The sequence below is a fragment of the Rhineura floridana genome, chromosome 5, assembly GCF_030035675.1.
Source record: "Rhineura floridana isolate rRhiFlo1 chromosome 5, rRhiFlo1.hap2, whole genome shotgun sequence".
NCBI lineage: Eukaryota > Metazoa > Chordata > Lepidosauria > Squamata > Rhineuridae > Rhineura > Rhineura floridana.
In genome coordinates, this window is record NC_084484.1 from 170,806,716 (window position 1) to 170,821,301 (window position 14,586).

The window sequence follows — 14,586 nt, forward strand, 5'->3', positions numbered from 1 at the left end:
TAAAGGAAGCCACAGACCTGAACTTATAAGATCTGAGCAGGGTGGTTCATGGCAGATGCTCTTGGAGGTCGCTGATTCATAGGGTCACCGTAAGTCGTAATTGACTTGAAGGCACGTAACAACAACAATTGTTTAATAGTTTTCACCATAAAGCATACTTAACATGTAATAAAAACAAATGTCTTCATGACATAACATATATCGGGTGAAGATGAAAGGTTTACATAACATCCACAATTACTTATGTGCATATATACCAGTTTCACCAAAAATTCTTACAACAAAAACAAAACTGAAGACAACTTAGCAAAAGACCAAAAAGACCATATGCGTTTTGGCCTTTAGGTCATAAGAACATAAGAACTTAAGAAGAGCCTGCTGGATCAGGCCAGTGGCCCATCTAGTCCAGCATCCTGTTCTCACAGTGGCCAACCAGGTGCCTGGGGGAAGCCCGCAAGCAGGACCCGAGTGCAAGAACACTCTCCCCTCCTGAGGCTTCCGGCAACTGGTTTTCAGAAGCATGCTGCCTCTGACTAGGGTGGCAGAGCACAGTCATCATGGCTAGTAGCCATTGATAGCCCTGTCCTCCATGAATTTGTCTAATCTTCTTTTAAAGCCATCCAAGCTGGTGGCCATTACTGCATCTTGTGGGAGCAAATTCCATAGTTTAACTATGCGCTGAGTAAAGAAGTACTTCCTTTTGTCTGTCCTGAATCTTCCAACATTCAGCTTCTTGGAATGTCCACAGGTTCTAATATTATGAGAGAGGGAGAAGAACTTTTCTCTATCCACTTTCTCAATGCCATGCATAATTTTATACACTTCTATCATGTCTCCTCTGACCCGCCTTTTCTCTAAACTAAAAAGCCCCAAATGCTGCAACCTTTCCTCGTAAGGGAGTCGCTCCATCCCCTTGATCATTCTGGTTGCCCTCTTCTGAACCTTTTCCAACTCTAGAATATCCTTTTTGAGATGAGGCGACCAGAACTGTACACAATATTCCAAATGCGGCCGCACCATAGATTTATACAACGGCATTATGATATCGGCTGTTTTATTTTCAATACCTTTCCTAATTATCCCTAGCATGGAATTTGCCTTTTTCACAGCTGCCGCACACTGGGTCGACATTTTCATCGTGCTGTCCACTACAACCCCGAGGTCTCTCTCCTGGTCGGTCACCGCCAGTTCAGACCCCATGAGCGTATATGTGAAATTAAGATTTTTTGCTCCAATATGCATAATTTTACACTTATTTATATTGAATAGCATTTGCCATTTTTCCACCCATTCACTCAGTTTGGAGAGGTCTTTTTGGAGCTCTTCGCAATCCCTTTTTGTTTTAACAACCCTGAACAATTTAGTGTCGTCAGCAAACTTGGCCACTTCACTGCTCACTCCTAATTCTAGGTCATTAATGAACAAGTTGAAAAGTACAGGTCCCAATACCGATCCTTGAGGGACTCCACTTTCTACAGCCCTCCATTGGGAGAACTGTCCGTTTATTCCTACTCTCTGCTTTCTGCTTCTTAACCAATCCCTTATCCACAAGAGGACCTCTCCTCTTATTCCATGACTGCTAAGTTTCCTCAGAAGTCTTTGGTGAGGTACCTTGTCAAAAGCTTTTTGAAAGTCTATGTCCACTGGATCACCTCTATCTATATGCTTGTTGACACTCTCAAAGAATTCTAATAGGTTACTGAGACAGGACTTTCCCTTGCAGAAGCCATGCTGGCTCTGCTTCAGCAAGGCTTGTTCTTCTATGTGCTTAGTTAATCTAGCTTTAATCATACTTTCTACCAGTTTTCCAGGGACAGAAGTTAAGCTAACTGGCCTGTAATTTTCGGGATCCCCTCTGGATCCCTTTTTGAAGATTGGTGTTACATTTGCCACTTTCCAGTCCTCAGGCACGGAGGAGGACCCAAGGGACAAGTTACATATTTTAGTTAGCAGATCAGCAATTTCACCTTTGAGTTCTTTGAGAACTCTCGGGTGGATGCCATCCGGGCCTGGTGATTTGTCAGTTTTTATATTGTCCATTAAGCCTAGAACTTCCTCTCTCGTTACCACTATTTGTCTCAGTTCCTCAGAATCCCTTCCTGCAAGTGTTAGTTCAGGTTCAAGGATCTGCCCTATATCTTCCACTGTGAAGACAGATGCAAAGAATTCATTTAGCTTCTCTGCAATCTCCTTATCGTTCTTTAGTACTCCTTTGACTCCCTTATCATCCAAGGGTCCAATCACCTCCCTAAATGGTCTCCTGCTTTGAATGTATTTATAGAATTTTTTATTGTTGGTTTTTATGTTCTTAGCAATGTGCTCCTCAAATTCTTTTGCCAGAGTTTGTGTTCTTTTTTATTTTCTTCATTCGGACAAGACTTCCATTTTCTGAAGAAAGGTCTTCTTCAGTGGTCACTATTACAAAATGTTGTGCAATATAATAATAGGCTCCTTTTAGGTCCTATAACCTATAAATAAAATATGATGTAAAGTTGTATCATTTTTCACTTTCAAATATTTATAAAAAACAAAGGAGGAGGAGGTTTCTGCATCTACACCTAAGAAACACACCCAAACAGTATATTGTCTAAGCATCTGTCTTGGTCAGAAAATGGTCAAGGCTGGTCAGTAGATGTATTTACTCTAGAGTAAGTTTAAAAATAAATAATAAAAATTACAATTAAATGACAACTTAAAAAACCTTAATGTTCCTTCTATTTGCATCATGTCATATGGCACTCACCCTTTCTCTGAGCCTTTCTACTTGAATAATTTTCTTATATGCCAGCCAATTTTCTTACGAACTGTGGCTTCAGTATGAGATTATATACATGTCAGGGTGTATTGAAAATTTTTGTTGCTTGGTCTTTCTTAAAGGGATATCCCATGACTATATCTAAGTTTTTGCATATATCCTGCTATAACTTACTGACTGCTGCTCTTAACTTGCTCTGTGTGTACAATCAGAAAAAATCTATTGAACAGTTTAATGTTGAGAACTGGAACATTTATTATCGGAGAAAGGAGAACCTGAGAGGAACTGAAATTGTCAGATTTCCCCATCTCAAGTTGAGACTCCCCTCTGCCCAAGGAAAGTTCTACCATCTGTTCCCCTCACCCTAAGTAAACCTTTGCAGGAAGCTTAGTACAGTGGGCTTGTTGGCAGGGACAGCATGGTAAAGACTGGTGGGGTGCAACCCTCATTTGGTGCCAGGCCTAGTATGAAGGGGGTTGGATCTGACATAATGTGGCAGAGGGTAGTTCTCATTTGGAGTACAGTAGGGCCCCGCTTATATGGCGGGTTCCGTTCCGGACCCCCGCCGTAAAGCAGAAATTGCCGCAAAGCGGAACCCCATTGACTGTAATGGGTCGTGTCACACGAAAATGACGCAAAGATGCCGCAAAAGCGGCTTTAAAAGTGGGGAGGAAAGCCGCTGCATTAGCGGAATGCCGGGAAGCGGAGCACCGGGAAACGGAGCCCTACTGTATCCCCCTTCTAAGTCCCATTCCTAAACAACAATAATAAATGCATGTGTGGCACTTTAAAGCAGAGGTGGCTCCTGTGGTCCTCCAGATGTTGCTGAACTACAGTTCCCATCGTCACTGACCACTGGACATGCTTGCTGGGGCTGATGGGAGGTGGAGTCCAGCAACATCTGAAGGGCCACAGGTTCCCCATCTGCGCTTTGCAGTGTTCAAAGCACTTCACATAATCCTTACAACAACCCTTTTAAGATGAAGGTCAGTATTTGCATTCACCCATAATGCAGAAGGAAGGACTGAGGCTGAAAGAGAAAGACAGGCTTGCCAAAACACCCCCACTAAGTTCATGACAAAGGCAAGGTTCAAAGCTTGCAGATCAGTCTCTTAGCCACTACACTCCACCAGCTCTTACCCTATACCCCTAGCACTGAGGGGCATGAAAATACTATACTGAAAGAAATACATCTCTAGGCCTTGTGTTTGCTCTTGAGCTTATTCATGTTCACCCAGGCTTAAGGTTAAAATCACTTCACAATCATCTCCCCAATACTTTGGTGATGTTTTGCTGGATCCAGAGTATAGGGTTGCCAGGTTCAGGGCCTGAAACTAATCCTGTATCTTTAGGAGAAGAGAAAGTCAGCCAAGTGCAAGTGTTCACTGCGCCAGAGGAAGAAAAAAAGGGGGGAAACCCCCAAGACGCCAAAAAGTGTATTTATGAAAATAATTCCAAAGCAGTTTATTAAAAAGACAAGTTCTTGAACCACTGTAATGGGAAAAACCACAAGGTGGAATTCTCCCTTCCCCCTGTACAACTTTTAAAGATACAGAAGACCTCTTGGTTGCCAGGCCCGGCCTCCAAGAGGTCTTCTGTATCTTTAAAAGTTGTGGAGGGGGGGAAAGAGAATTCCACCTTGTGGTTTTTCCCATTACAGTGTTGCACTTGGATGACTTTCTCTTCTCCTAAAGATACAGGATCAGTCTCAGGCCATGAACCTGGCAACCCTACCACAGTACCAGATCAGCTGGGTCAAATTCACTGCAAGGCAGTATCCTACAAATATATACACACATCGCGGCAGTGCGTATTCTTCTGGAATTAGAGGTCTTAAGAATTCCTCTTGAATTTAGGTTGTCAGATATTTGTCCTACTTTCTGTGGCCCATTTTTCACAGCTTTCACGTGCATAAACATTTCAAAGGAAGCAAACACTTGCATAAATATTTCAAGCCCACCAATCCCAAGACAGTTGTTTACCCTTCTGCATTAATGTTTCTCAGACAGAATTGGAATTTGGTTTGTTTGTTTTTCTGAATAAAGTGCCCCTTGACACTAGCAAGTGTCTTAGGAGGAAGGAGTCATGGAAATCAAAGCCTGGAATCTTTTTCAGCCTACAAGCTGCACCATGAGTCTAAATATTAACTGCTTGGTTGTGGGGGGAAATGTATTTGGCTCTCAGTTTGGTTGAAGCAGGCAATCCAGTATGATAATTCTGCCCTCCCCTATTAATTTGGCTGCTGACAATGTAGGCAAGTCCATTTTGCCCACTTGTGATGCCAGTGCAAACAAAATGCCATCTCCTCCAAGGTCAAACTAACTCCCAACCTATAGCATCATATGGTGTCAAGCAAACAGTCCAAATGGCAAAGGAAGAAAGGAAACACATATAACACACTTTCAAATTATGCTCCAGGAAATTCTGGTACCGCCACAGGCAAAACAATCTGGTGTTCAAAATCTCCTGGCTCACCCATATAGGGTTGCAATGGTTTTGACCACCAGTATAATTATTTCATCCGGCTTCTATAACAATCATGGCCAACAAAAGATCATCTCTGGCTCCCAATGACCCTGCATCACCAGTTTGGTGAAATAACAGTACTGTTAATACAAACAACAACATTATATTAGAACTTTATAAAAATGTCCATCAAATTCTCCTAGTTGTAGTACACCACACAAACAATAAATAACCATACCAATAGCAATGAAACAGCAAGTGCTTCCAAACATGAAATTCTTCATGCAAACGTCATCTTAGGAGTCAAAAACAACGACGCAAAATGGTTAACTTGAGCACGTTTTGTGCCACAGACTGCAACAGAGGACCTGTCCTGCACCTCATCTGCATGGCAATGGTGTGTGAGATAAAAACGAGGGGTGTGTGAGATTTTGTATTCATTCAACTCTGTGAATACCAGGGATTCAAAGAATTCTGAACAACTTCAACACCAAGAAAAGTTACAAGACAGATCACTGGACAGAGACTGAAAGGGGGAATGGGAGAGGGCTTGGGGAAAAAGATAAAATAGCTCCATATTTTTTTAAAGATCATTTCTTTCTTTGAAAATAACAATTGCAAACCTTTCTGCCAGGGGAATACGGGAACTATTTTCTCTCTTCCTGTGTAAAGTTGATCAGTGTGATTTATTTTGGTTGGGCACCACATGAGTCACACAGCGTTTGCAAAGCAATTTATCAATGGAACAGGTTGGATTCGCATGCAGAAAATAATATATGCTGCAGCGTTAAGCTATTTTCTGTTGTTTTCTGCAAAATCCGTAATTTACCTCTATATTTAAGAAAAATGAGGTTTTCCCTCCCGTGTAACTTAGTTGCTAGCAATCCCTGAGTCATAACATGTTTCTTTTTTTAAGCAACTTCTCCATCTCAGTATTTATTACAAAAGATGCAAATGTACATTGGAAGCTTACCAAGAACATGTTAGCCATATTTGCATGGTCCCTCCATGCACAGAAAGAAAATTTGGGAGGGCAGAACCTTCTATTCCAGGGATTCCCAACCTGTGGGTCTGTGGACCATCAGTGGTTCAAGAGCTTTATTCAAGCAGTCCACATCCATCGTATTGAATATTCATATTGATTTTGGATAGTATTTTTATTGCCTCTTTTATTTCTTATATTGTTGTTTATTGTATTACAATTTAAATGCTATAAAATTACAATTACTACAATAGGCAGGAAAATAGTTAAGCGGTCTGCCAAGACCATCAGCAATGTTCAACTTGGATGGATTTGAAAGAGGATTAGACAAATTCATCGAGGAAAAGGATATCAGTGGCTACTAGCCACAATGGCTATATTCTGCCTCCAAAACTCGAGGCAGTATGCTTGTGAATACCCATTGCTGGAAACTTCAGGAAGGGAGAGTGCTCTTGTGCTCAGGTCCTTCTCACAGTTATCTGGTTGGCCACTGTGAGATCAGGATGCTGGACAAGATGGGCCATTGGCCTGATCCAGCAGGCTCTATTTATGTTCAAGAGGTCCTTGGGGGGGAAAGTTTAGGAGCGACTGCTCTGTGCTACCTAGGGATAGGCAAAATATGACAATTTCAGTTTTTCTCTGTATTTTGGATTTCCAATCTTAAATTCAGTTTTCCACCAGTTTGTGATTTTGTTTTTAGAAATTCGTCAGCATTTTAATGTTAATTTCTCCTATTACACTTCTGTATGCATTCTTTGTAATTTTTGCTTGTTTTTTGTACATACCTGTAAGCGATTTGCATACAATTTTGACTGACACAGACATTTTTACACTATGGTATTCACTCCAACAAGAGACAGTGATGGCCATCAACTTGGATAGCTTTAAAAGAGGATTAGACAAATACAAGGAGGAAAAGGCTATCAATGGACACTCACCCTGATGGATACGTCCTACCTCCACGATTGAAAGCAGTGTGCATCCCAATACTAGTTGCTGAAAACCACAAGTCAAGAGAGTATTTTGCGCTCAGATTCTGCTTATGGGTTTTCCATAGATATCTAGTTGGCCACTGTGAGAACAGGATTCTGGACCAGATGGGCCACTGACCTGAGCCAGGAGGCTCTTCTTGTCTTGCAAAACAATTTTTCATAATAAAATGTATTTTGTATGATATTTTCACTAATATATGCAATCATATGCAGGGTTTACCCCAGGTTTTTTTTTCAGACATGTGACTGGAGAACTGTACTGCAAAATTTGGAGAACTGTGAATTTTGAAGAATGACTGTGCTTTGGTTCGCATATTGTTTCAGAAAGGGCCTTTAAATGCGAACTGAACCGAATTTCTCAACCACCTCTAAGGCTAATCCACCCTCCCATGCCCATTCATTTGTAGTGGGTTATCAAAGAGAGTAGCCAGCATGCCACACAACACTGAAGATAGGATCCACTGTATGATCCCACTCTGCCCATCATGTTTTAGTTTTATGTGTAGTGGAAATATGTGAACAAGGAAACTGACATCCTTATAGGGAGTTGGCTCCCACAAGGGGAAGTGAAGGTCACCAACTTGGGTGGGTTTAAAAGAGTATTAGAGAAATTTGTAGAGAGTAAGACTATCCATGCTGGCAATGTACTGCTTCCAGAGTCAGAGACATTATGCCTCAGAATATCTGTTTGTTTGTTTGTTTATTATTACATTGATATACCGCCTTTTCCCAAGGAGCTCAAGGTGACATACAAACATGGTTCTCCCCCTCCCAATTTTATCCTCACCATAGACCTGTGAGGTAGGTTAGGCTGAGAACAGTGACTGCCCCAAAGTCACCCAGTGAGCTACATGGCTGAGTGGGGATTTGACCCATGGTCTCCTAGGTCCCAGTCCAACACTTTAACCTCTATACCACACTGGGAATCACAAGGAGGAAGAAGGATGTTGCTGTCATAACTGCTTGCAGGCTTCCTACAGGCATTTCTATGACCACTGTGAGAACAGGATGCTGACCTAAATGGGCCTTTGGTTTGAATGTATATTAGGGGAGTTTGGAGGTCACTGATTCATAGGGTCGCCATAAGTCGTAATCAACTTGAAGGCACATAACAAAAGGGATTATGTTTGTTTTATCTTGGTTTGGTTACTGTTTGTCAGCCTGCTTGAGTCTTATTTTGAAGAAATAGGTGGCACAGAAAATTTTAAAGTGAGTAAAATAATGAAAGTTAGAATGGACTCCAAGGTTTATTTTCCTGATTGCGTCTCCCTCCCCCTTCCAAACAGAGCACTGGAAGGTGTTGAACCACCCGCATAAATAAAAGCTGTTCCTCAGGCATTCTGAACCACACACTGTGTGATAGGACTATACCACCCAAGGAGTCTGCACATAAGTAGTTGGGATGCTCTTATTCTGTTGTCATCAATACCAGTGGTAACACATACTTATAAGGACAAGAGACAAATAAAATGTAGACGGTATGTCTCAGATCATACACCGACAACAGCTTTTAAAAGTGCAGTAACTTTTAACTGCAACTTTACTTAAATTTTATGGCTATGACTATGTACCAGCAATAATAATATTTATGTTTCAGATACCACATATACCCTACAGTGAAGGGGGGGGGGAATTCCACTATGTGTGTGGTTATGTGGGTATTTATAGAAAACGGAGTCTGCATTGTTTCAAACACCTTTCATTTATATGTACGTTTGTGTGTACATATACGCATATACATACGTCTCACACACACATATTTTATTATCTCAGGGCTCAAGATAGCATCTAAACTGCAATAAGACAGTATATAACAAAAACCACTTTTAAGCATGGTAAGAGCTCCATGCCCTTATATAAGCATCCCCACTTACAAATGCCTGACCAAACGGAGAATTGTCCATTTTCTATAAACACATAATGGTTCATGCTTAAAATCCACCTTCAGAAAAGGAAGGTGGGTGAACATACAAAAATGCCAATGTGTGTGCCATAACACAGTGGACCTCATGTCCCAGTGATTCTACACAAAATTACATGCAAAAAATATGTATATTACATGTAAGAGTCAAGCCCCATGCATAATTTGGAAGAATTAATAAATACGTATTTGTTGAGAGAGAGAGAGACAGAGACAGTTCTGAAAGCAACAAACAGAACTACACCCAAGCTTGCTCTGGACCCCTATAAGAATTCCATTAATCACCTAAAATATATATACATGTAATTGTGATTGTGAAATAAATAAACAGATGTATGCATTATTGTATGTATCTATTTCTATACTCATTACTTTTGGACAGCTGGAGTATAAATGCATGTAATGTTTTGCGTACAATAATGCATATAATATGGAAGAATTGTTTGTATTTTAAGTGTAATTGGTAATTAAAATAACCCAGTCTTTGTTGACATCAAGAAACAAATTGGGAATCATAAAAAGATTGGTGTAGGTAAGCTTGACACTGAGAATTCAAAAACAAAATCCCTTCCTTAGTGGCGTCCCGGCTTATATCAGGAAGACGTGATACCAACTCAGGGTAAGGGTAGCCTAGCACATTTCTTTAACCCTTGTAAACAGTCATCCATTCTTCTGCACCAGACTGCGGTGATGGTACTTTTTTGCACCCAGTCCTCGACAAATCCTAGAAATGGCCCAGGATCGTACAAGTAGTGCAACTCCCTAACAGAGGGGGGGGGGCTACCCTGTGGCCCTCCAGATGTTCTCAAGCCTACAACTCCCATCTTCCCTGGACGCTGGCCATGGGGTTGATGTGAGTTGGAGTCCCAACAACACTGAGTGTTAGCCACTCCTTCTTACTCTTTGAAATAACACTAACACTAACAATAATAATTACGACTGGTTAGCCAGAAGGTCTCCAAGCAACTTATGCCTTATAGAAAGGGGTGGGGGAGCAATCTGTGGTCCTCCAGATGCTGTTGGATTCCAACTCCTAGCAGCCCCAGCCAGCATGGCCAACATCCAGCCACATCTGGAAGGCCACAGGTTCCTCACCCCTGCTTTGCAAGTTAACACCAGCATCATGCACACAGGAAGCTACAATATCCCAGCTCTACAATATCCCAGCTCAGACTATTTGACTCCCTTAAACCAGAACGGCCTACTCCAGCATTTCCCAACTAGTGGGCCACCAGATGTTGTTGGACCACAATTCCCAACTTTCCTGACCATTGGCAATGCTGGCTGAGGCTGATGGGAGTTGTGGTCCAACAACATCTGGTGGCCCACTAGTTGGGAAAGGCTGGCCTACTCTGTCTGGCAGCAACTCTCTACATACATGGAAGCCAGGACCTTCTGCAGGCAAATCATGAGCTCTCGCACTAAGCTGCTCGTCCCTCACTATAAACCGGGCCATGAAGCTTCCTTGCTTTAATAAACTATAGCCGGTTTAAAAAGTTGCCCTCCCCCACCTCCCACTAAAGTCAAGCAAATTAGTATCATTCCCAGGAGCCTTTACTAAGGAAGGACCAAATTGCTATTAAATGCATGTGGACATTTGTCTTCCGTATCGGCATACTGTCTTCCCCCATCAGAATTTTCATTAAAATAGATCAAAGGCACACCAATCTGCGAAGAAGCCACCAGGAAAAAAGGAGCACAGCAGAATGACTGGCGGCGCATACACACACACAAAGATTGTCATAGGATATTTCTGATAAACTCGCGTGCCAGTTCCACTGTTGGTGACAGTTTCCAAACAGCCACCCCAGACGCATCTTATAGGCCTGGTTGTGTGTGCTGAGTGAAGGATTATCTAGGTTGGCAGGAATGATGGAGTGCCATATATATGTTTGTTTTTTAAGAAGGCGCTAAGTGGTCAAGTGAAATGTACTTAAAGAGCAGTGAAACTATCAGGACCAGGAAAAAAGTCACGGAGAAATGATGGAAAGGCTTAGCCTACCCCGACTAAGAGCACCCACCCTGACGAAACACCATCGATAGCCAAACGAGTGAGGGAGGAGGAAAGGGGGAGGGAGAAGGAATTACATGCTGGAATAGCTGCTGAAATTGACGAAGTCCCTAAGCCTTACTGACACACTTCAAGGCACTCTTGAAGCTTAGGCTGTGGTCTAGAGTAAGTGTTAAGATGGTCTCCTCCCATCTTACAAGACCATGAAAGAGGAACCATGCTGTTCTTTTTTAAAGGGCAGGGCATACATTTTACAAGAAGCAAACAGGGGGGGACTCAGAACCCAGACTGTTTGACAAACTCTTCATCCAAGCACTTCTCTTTTTTTCCCTGGATTAAAATTTGAGGTACTCTTATACCACACACACCCCTCTTCAAGGTGGAATATTTGGAAGGGTAAGAACTATCTCCCTCAGAGGTGCCCCTACCCTGTTTCTCTTCATGAATTACTATTCGGGGTGTGCCACCACCACCCCCGTATTTATATATGATCAATTCGTACAATATGACATAGCGGTGTCTAACAATATATATATATAAAAAGTAAAATATCATAAGAACAAAAATGGTCATTAAACTGACTGGCCGATAGGGATGGAAGGATCCCAATTTCAGTTCTCTCTCCGTCTCTCATTTTTCCAGACTGAAATTTAGATTTCTAAATTCCTGCTGCCATGTGCTTTTTTAAAAAAACTCAAGAAAATTCTTCAGCATTTTAGAGTGAATCTCTCCCAATAAACACATTTTGTCTCCATTTTTAAGTAACGTGCCCATTTTTCTAAGCAACTTCCACAAATACAGCACATTTTTGTATGCTATTTTCATGAATATATCCATCTTTATACACGTATTTCTCCAATGTATGCATTCTTGTAAACGTTGCTTGGTTGGAAACCTGCATCACAAAATTTGGATAAGGGTGCATTTTAAGGAATTGCAGTCTTTCAGTTCTCACATTGTTTCAGAAAATGTGGGTTTGATAAATCCGGCTTTAAATGTGAACTGAACTGCATTTCTCCCCATCTTTGCTGGCTGATCAAAACATTTAAACAGTTACATAGGCCTGTCTACATAAAAAGGTCTTTAAGAGACCACTGCAAATCAAAAGCAAGGATGCCTGCCAAATCTCTGCTGTTAGAGTGTTCCACAGCATGGGACCAGTAATATTAAATGCTCAATTTCTTGTTGAGTTCAGTCAGGCCTCTATAAGACAGGGGACAACTAACAGCACTCCTCCAGATGACCTCAGTGATTGGGCTGGAATATAAGGGCTCAGGCGGTCCTTAATGTGTCCTGGAACCAAGTTGTTCAGGGTTTTTATATCAACAGAAAATCCATGACCTTGGCCTAGTAACATATGGGCAGCCGGTGCAGATGTTTTAGCAAAGGTGTTACATGCTTTTGGTTATCTACACTTTCAGCAGTCTAGCTGCTGCATTCTGCACTGGCTGGAGCTTCCAGACCACATAAACACTTCTGAGAACAGGTAATTTTGAATGAGACAATTGCACAGATGTCTCTTAAAATGAACTCTGAACAGACTGTTTGACATAGATATAAGCTGAATGCTATTGGTACTGGATGCTGCCAGTCAAACTACAGGCATATTGTATAGTCATATAAAACACTTGATACACTTTATGCTTTAATTCAGGGTTGATGAAGCCAGCTTCTTAGTAAGCATTAGCCTCTCCGATTCAAACAGAACAGCAAACTGAGGTTAACTAAAAGCAGAAACAACAGTTTCAAAATCCTCCTCTCTCAGACATGCAGGAGAGAGAGGCATGCACAAACCCAGAATGAGGCAAGACTCATTCATGCAGTGCTAAACCACGGTTTAGCAGTCTTCCCCAACCTGATTCCCTCTACATGGTGCTTGACTGCAACTCCCATCTGTCCCAGCCTGCATGGCCATTTATCAGAGATTACGGGAGAAGCAGCACTAAATTAAATTGCAGTAAACCATCGTTTAGCATAACATCCCCCAACTTATTACCCTCCAAAAGTTGTTTGGCTACAACCCCCACAGCCCCAGCCAGCATGGACAATTATCAGGGATTATGAGAGCTGCAGTCCAACATCTGAAAAACACCAGGTTGGGCAAGACTGATTGGGGGTTATGATGAAATGTGGCAATAGCGTTTGCCAATATCCTGGCTAGCTGGCAAGCTGCACTTAGCTTGGTGGCTCACAAGTTGTGCAAGCCACACTCAGAGATTTCACAGTTGTAGATTTACAAGACGACAGTTCTTGATTACAGCGACTGATCAAACATGGCTGCAAGCAACGGTGGAACACTGGATGTAGTGGGTCTGCTTTGCGCTAATTTGCTATTAACCTGACAATATTCACCAGATTGATTCTGCTGTCAGTTGTATTTTCAAGAGTACCCATTCGTTCCTGCTGTGTCAGGAGGGGAGGATGAGCTCTACCGAGAGCGCAAATTACTTAGGAATCACAAAAACTAAGGGAGGGAGGATGAGTCGTAAGGTCAAGCCTCAGAATATCATAAAAAATATGACATGAGCACATAAATCTGTACCAGAAGCCCACAAAGAACCTCAGCAAGACAGAGAGCAACATTAAAAGCGTGGAGGGTCAACACAATAAGGTTTTGAAACACTGACAGGGTAACTCCACAAACAGAAGACACCATGTGTATATCTCAAGATTAAAGAAGGCCGCGGTGTGTTAAATCATGAGTATCAAAGCAGAAAGAAATACCCTTTCAAGGCAGTTCTGCCAGTTATGATTAACCTCTAACAGCTAGGAGATAAGTGTCTGAAGGTACCTGGAACATTTCCACTGAAGCTAAGTGGGTCCAGACCTGGAGAGAAAACTGGCTGGGACCACAAGTCATGCTGCTTTGACCACTTTGCTGGAAGAGTGAGATACAGATCTAAATAAAAAATACTTCTGGTCAGATGTTCAGCCCTGCTAGTCCAGCAAAGTAGGTAACGGAAAAAGTGTCATCCACATTGCAATGCTGCCACTGGGTTATGCTTGGGGGCTGCTGTTAGGGACCTGGGAGGGAAATTTCCCAACTAGTGGACCCCCTTTTTGTATAAGGATCCCCTCCCCCAGAACAAAACCTCCATCTTCTCCCATTACCCAGCCTGACGAAATCTCCAGGACAGCCTTCCCCAACCTGGTGCACTCCAGATGCTGTTGGAATGCAACTCCAATCATCCATGATCACGGCGGTGCTGGCAGAGACAATGTGAGTTGGAGCCCACCCACATCTGGAGAGCACAAGTTCGAGGAGGGGTACTCCAGGCTAACTGTGAAGATTTCAAATGTAATTGTTATAGTTATTGCTGTTACTCATGATGTTTTCTAAGTAGCTTTAGGCACAATCTTGTGAGCAAGGACACCAGAAATTTAAAAAATGGATAAATGAGTATTAGCCGGATAAGCATTCTTGAAAGAAAGCTTGCCCAGCGATTGGGACGGGTGAAT

General features: G+C 42.1%; 1 protein-coding gene across 3 annotated transcripts in view; it reads right to left on the minus strand.

The window, feature by feature from the left end:
- The window catches only part of FAT3 (FAT atypical cadherin 3), a 697,764-nt gene that overhangs the window by 654,428 nt on the left and 28,750 nt on the right, over positions 1–14,586 (minus strand). Inside the window, exon 1 of one of the 3 annotated variants that reach the window (XM_061628859.1) lies at positions 2,744–2,823. The exons of the other annotated variants lie outside the window; for them this stretch is intronic. The gene's annotated coding sequence lies outside the window, so the exon portion shown is untranslated. Of the gene's footprint in view, positions 1–2,743; positions 2,824–14,586 lie in introns of those variants that run through there. 3 annotated transcript variants of the gene reach the window in all.